This window comes from Megascapheus bottae, chromosome 12 (assembly GCF_031878675.1).
Source record: "Megascapheus bottae isolate mThoBot1 chromosome 12, mThoBot2.hap1, whole genome shotgun sequence".
NCBI lineage: Eukaryota > Metazoa > Chordata > Mammalia > Rodentia > Geomyidae > Megascapheus > Megascapheus bottae.
The window spans coordinates 17,501,137-17,506,544 of NC_143520.1; the positions used below are offsets into that span (position 1 = coordinate 17,501,137).

The 5,408-nt window shown below is 40.0% G+C and overlaps 1 long non-coding RNA gene across 1 annotated transcript; it reads left to right on the top strand.

The window, feature by feature from the left end:
• Positions 1-684: 684 nt before the first annotated feature.
• On the top strand, positions 685-3,398 carry LOC150056283 (uncharacterized). Its single transcript, XR_016537257.1, has 3 exons — positions 685-874; positions 1,696-1,865; positions 2,909-3,398. It is a non-coding gene; the product is annotated as an uncharacterized LOC150056283 (long non-coding RNA).
• The last annotated feature ends 2,010 nt before the right edge of the window (positions 3,399-5,408 follow it).

Genomic DNA, 5,408 nt, shown 5'->3' on the forward strand with positions numbered 1-5,408 from the left:
GGAAGGGAAGGCTGGGCCGGCCCGCAGCTGTCGAGAGAGCCGGGTAGAAGGGACTCGCGGCCCGGGAGCGGCGCGGCCGTGTCCCGGGCCCTCCGAGGCTGGGTTTAGGTGGATGGGTGGGTGGATCGCAAGGGCGGGCCGGTCACGCGTGGGAAGAAAAGCTCTCCACCCTTCCCCGCAGGCAGTGATCTTTGCTGCTCAGGCTGGGCTCCCCGAGAGAGAGAGCAGGGAGCGCCCCGGGTCCCCTCGTGCGCAAGCATGACCCCGGGGCCCCCTCCGGGCCGCGCGAGCGCGTCGGAGAGGCTGGGCGGCCGCCGCAGCCCGGGCCGTGTAACCTGACCCTAGCGGCCGGCCGATCGGAGCGGCGCGGCCATTGAGCCCTCCCTGCCCATGAATCTCCGGCGCGTCCCCGGCTGGCTCGCCGCTCTCCTCCCGCCTCCCTCCCGCGCTCCCCCTCCAGCTCCGCGGGCTCCGCGCGCCTCTCCCTCTCCCTCCCGGTGCTCCCGCTGCCCGTCTCTCTCCACGGCCCGCCTCTCGCCACTGCCTCTCGTCTGCACTCGCTCTCGGCAGCCTCCGTCTCTTTTCTCCCTCTCTCCTTTGAAAACTGATCTTTGGCTCTTAGTGTGAAAGTGATTTGAATTTGGCTCGGCGGCGCTCTGCGCCTGCGCTCAGCCTCTGGCATGCTGGCTCCTTCCAAGCAGCTGTTTTGGGTTTGAAATTCCAACATGGCAGAGGCTGCAGTCCGTCTTCCCTTCAAAAACTTGGAATGATTTCAAATCATAGGCACCTTCACTTAACCCTAGCTTCCATTCATCAGTAAACACATCGGATCGATGCTACGCTAACCCAGCGCGTTCTCGCGACGCACCTTCAGGTAAGAGGAGCTTCTTAGTTGTTGGGCTTCTTTTTTTTTTCTTTCTACCATCTGCTTAAATTTTTTGTTTTTGTTTTTTAAAATATAAATAGACCCAAGACCCGTAATTTTAAAAAAAATCTTCGAGTTGTGCCGTAAACATGAAATTTGATTTGCAATTTGTTTTCTCTTCGCTACGCCAACCTGCTATCTAATATCTATCTCCCCTATAAAGTAGCCCTGAAACATTATAATGCATTCCCCCCCCCCCCGCTTTTTGCTGCTTAATCACGGTAACAATAGTACGAGATTAAGAGTTCGCGGTTGTAAGAATCTCGGTTTTTCCTATATTGGGTGTACTACTATCTTTTATTTTTTAACTTCAAAAATTAAAGAAAAAATAAGAAGAAAGCGGGGCCATAGGGTGGGGCTAGACTTTCTTCGGGAACTAACTTCTAAGTAAATAAGAAGTGTAAATAAGAATCTTGCACACACACAAAAAGTTGAGGCTAAATTACCATCTCGTGGCTCGGGGAACGAGGAAAATGTCAGAAGATCGCTTGCAGAAAAATGTAAGCACATCATCTTGGAGAAGGGGTACAGCGTGGTGGGCGTATTGTTGGCGAGGAACGGGAGAGAAAGATGTATAATTTAATGGTATATACAATCCACTGATCCTATTACCGTCCTCCCCGGAGCTCTTGTTAGTTTCAATGGGAGTGAGTGAAATTGACATGGACTTGCATTCCTGGTCATGTGCTTTTTTTCCTTTCTTTCTTCTCCTGTGATCTGAGACCCCCTTTTTGTTGATGTTGCTTTCCCCCTTAATTATATGCATGTAGGTTAAATGAATACCTGACGAAAGGGCCCACGTTTCAAGGCAGTGACATTTGATAGCTGAGAGGAAAAGTGGCTTTAATGAAAAGCAACCTTTGGAATTCCTGCTTGTGAGAAATCCAATTCAGCTTTTTGTGCTGCCAGCAAGAAATGATCAGTAGCACCAGTGTTTATGGTATGTCAGTTTTGGAATTTACTTCCTTTGAATCTAAATAGGAAAGACAAATTAAATCGCATGATAAAAGCTTTGCAAACTGCTGGGCAATCAGATGCTCACGATTATCTAATTCCTTTTAAATATATATGCATTTATTTATGTTTATTTTTGTCTGTCACTGTGCTTTTTTAACCTGTGCTATTACTTGTTTAAATATTTCAATTTTGATTATATTACTTGAATCCACTTTTTAAAAATCAGTATTAGCTGTAATCTTGAAGTTGCATGTTACTAGCAATGCACTTTTTAAAGGCTGAAGTCAAATGGTATGTAAATTAGTTAAACTCTGTGGGATTCTTTTTGGGGGGGTGGAGAAGGGAGGAGGCAGGATGTGGGGAAAGATTGCTAACTGATGAAAGTATACATATATATGTACACACACAGGACTGGATGGAAATGTGTTTTTCTCAACCTTTGAATGCAATTTGACTATCAGCTTTCTTGATGATTACACTTTGTAGAGCAATCAGTTCTTCTGTGTGGTATTTTGGGGGTGAGTGAGTAAAGGTGTACCTTTTATGTAAAAATAAATATTAGACAGACAGACAGACAGACAGATAGATAGATAGATAGATAGATAGATAGATAGATAGATTACTTAAAGTCTTTAATGTCCTATAAAGAAACAGTGACAGGGTTTGTTTTTTATCTTCCCTCTTGCCATTTACTTGTTTGTCTGCACTTTTTTACTTTTAACCTGTGACAGAATTAAATAATCAGGCTCTGAAATTGACTTCACTTGAAATCTCTCTTGCCTCTCTTTACAAAAAAAAAAAAAAAAAAAAAAAGGTCAGTTAAATGGAGTGAGAGGAAGGGGGCTTTTCAATAGCTCTTGTGGCGGTGCTGTGTGTACACTTTGTGATATTCAATTAAGAATAAGAGGAAGCAACAAAAAATGTTAAAGTATTTTGGTTAAGTGAAAGATATGTCCACTTTAAAGCATCTGTTGTTGTTGTTCTTTTTGTTGCATTTACTCACACCATGAATGTCTCCTTTAAAAGAGAAAAAGAAGGAAAGAGAGAATTGAAAGAAAGAAATAACAGAGGGGCAACGCTGTCAGACGTCTGTAGTGTGGCCTTGGTCACTGCTTTCTCCTAACAAAAATGTGAATAAGACGAAAGGGACTTCCAGACCTGTGGGGAGACACACACTTCTGCCTGGACTCTTGACTGTAGAACCATACACACTGCTCTTACATGATAGGAAGGATTTGATTGGATTTTGCATTTGGAACTTGTTGACTTTGAAGCGATCAATAAGAAGACTGTTTATTTTAGATGCACATAATTTGCCCTGAGAAATGTTTTAAGGAGGAGAAAGCACAGCTTTTTTTTTTTTTTTTTTTTTTTTTTTTTACCCTGGAGCTGTTGGAGCGAATGGGATTGCCAGATGGGCGATTTCCCTCTGTGATGTTAAAGCTGTAATATATATTCAGAGCAGATTGGGCCGCTGCCTGTGATGAGGAGGATATTACATTTATAAATTTTAAATCGGAACTCAGACAATGTGCTGAGAGCAGAAATTGAATGGTTTGACTGTTCACCGTATTGATACTTAAATGTGATTTCTGGGTAGTAGTAATAATAATCATTGCAATAATATGTTAAAAAAAACATAAAAAAGCACTCCAGCATAGGAAACCATGTAACTCATGACATTTAACAACAAATTTAAGTGTGTAAATTGCTAAATTGCTCCCCCCAAGTCTCTATTTACTATCAAATAACAGTCACATAATTTATTTCTCTGTGTATTTAAAAGCCTGGTGTACAAATGATGTTCACAAGGCATCATGTTATCATACATTAGTATTTAGAGGTTGTCCACACATACACACACACACAAATCACTTGTGTATGTATTTGTATAAAGTGACATTGGTGGTTCCCATTTTCTGATCCTGGTAGTCTGATTATTTTAAATTTTGTTTGGTCTCAAATCTGTGGCCTGAAGGAACCAAAGCTACAAACCCTAAAAGACTAGAAAGTGGGCAACTGCTCACACTCTGGCAGCTCTGCTGTTGCAAATTAAAAGTGTGTTGTGGTCAGGAAATGAAAGCTACAATGTCTCTTTTGAACAAGTCGTTTATCAAGAGAAACATCTATCAGGGACTGCCTTGTCACATTGATCCTCTAAAAGTTAGGTCTGAGGTGGAAGCTGCTTTGATGTTTTTGATCCTAAATTTAATACAACAGGAAAAAAAGAAAGCAAACATATTTTGACCAGTATATATGTTTTTTTAAATTGTTTTCTGGAACCAACAAGGTCTATTTATCAGTATTGTACTATGTGTAAAGTTTTCTAGTCACTCAGTTGAGAGAAAGCTCCTAGGCTTTATAAATTGATAATTGCTCAAATAGGCATTTATAATGCCTCCAGTTATGGTTACTTCTTCATTAACACAAACATTTTGAAAATAATTATTTGAAAGAAAAATTATTTTGAAAGAGCATTTGGAAGAGTATGAGGAGAGAATATGAAGAGATTTTCCTTTATTTAAATTTCAGGGTTCTCTTTTTTCCCCTCCATTCCTGTTTCTTACCTTCATTTCGTTAGTTTTATTATCAAATTAGCTTTCTTTGACAAAAGGAAATACATTACTTGTCTATAAACTATGGCCTCAAATATGCTTGCATGTATCATTTCTATTGTTTATTAATTGTGCCTGTGGATAGTTACAAATTACATGGACTCATAAGTGCTTTGGAATTTCAGCTTAAAAACAGAGCTATGTCAGTTTAAACATGCCACATATTTCTGAATACTGAATATGATGCATGCATTATTCAACATTTAAAATGTATTGTCAGGAAAATCACAAAGATTTTTTTTTCAAAATGCATTTTGTAGTGAAAAGTAGTCTGCTTTATTTTGGTAGGCAAAGATATGAAGGGAGTATTCTCTTTGAAATAAGAGTTTTGGGAGACTTGCCTCAGACTGCTGGTGGCTACTTGTTAATTTCAAGTAGGTCTGTTAAATAAGCAGGGAAGAGTGTGGTGGGAGTTTTGAGAAGTGCAATACTTGCTAATTAATCATGTCTGAAATGAAAGAATCATAGCAGTGTAATAAACTCTCAGTGTCATTTTCCTGGAAAAGAGGAAGACTTCTGTTTGGAAGCTGTGCCTGTGAGTTGACTTGCTTTTCTTTTCTCCCCAAAGGATAGTTTATAAGGTCTCTTTGGAGTTATTTCAAGAAGCAGCTATTATTATAGTTTTTTGAAAACAAAAATTTTCTCTTGACTCCACTGAATCTGTGAGATTTTAAAAAGTATCAGGTATTTTCTGAATGCAGACAATATTTTTGTTATATTTAGGATTCTTGTAGCCATGTTTCCAAGACTATTTTCTTCCAGAAGTAGAATGTTATTATTTTTGTTGTTATTTGTGCTAGGTAGGAACTTTGAAAAGCATTTCACAGGCAGGTATTTTTGATAGACATTCTAGAGAGCAGAAATTTTCTTAATTACATTTAGACAATAAACAATGTATCCAGAAGGAATAT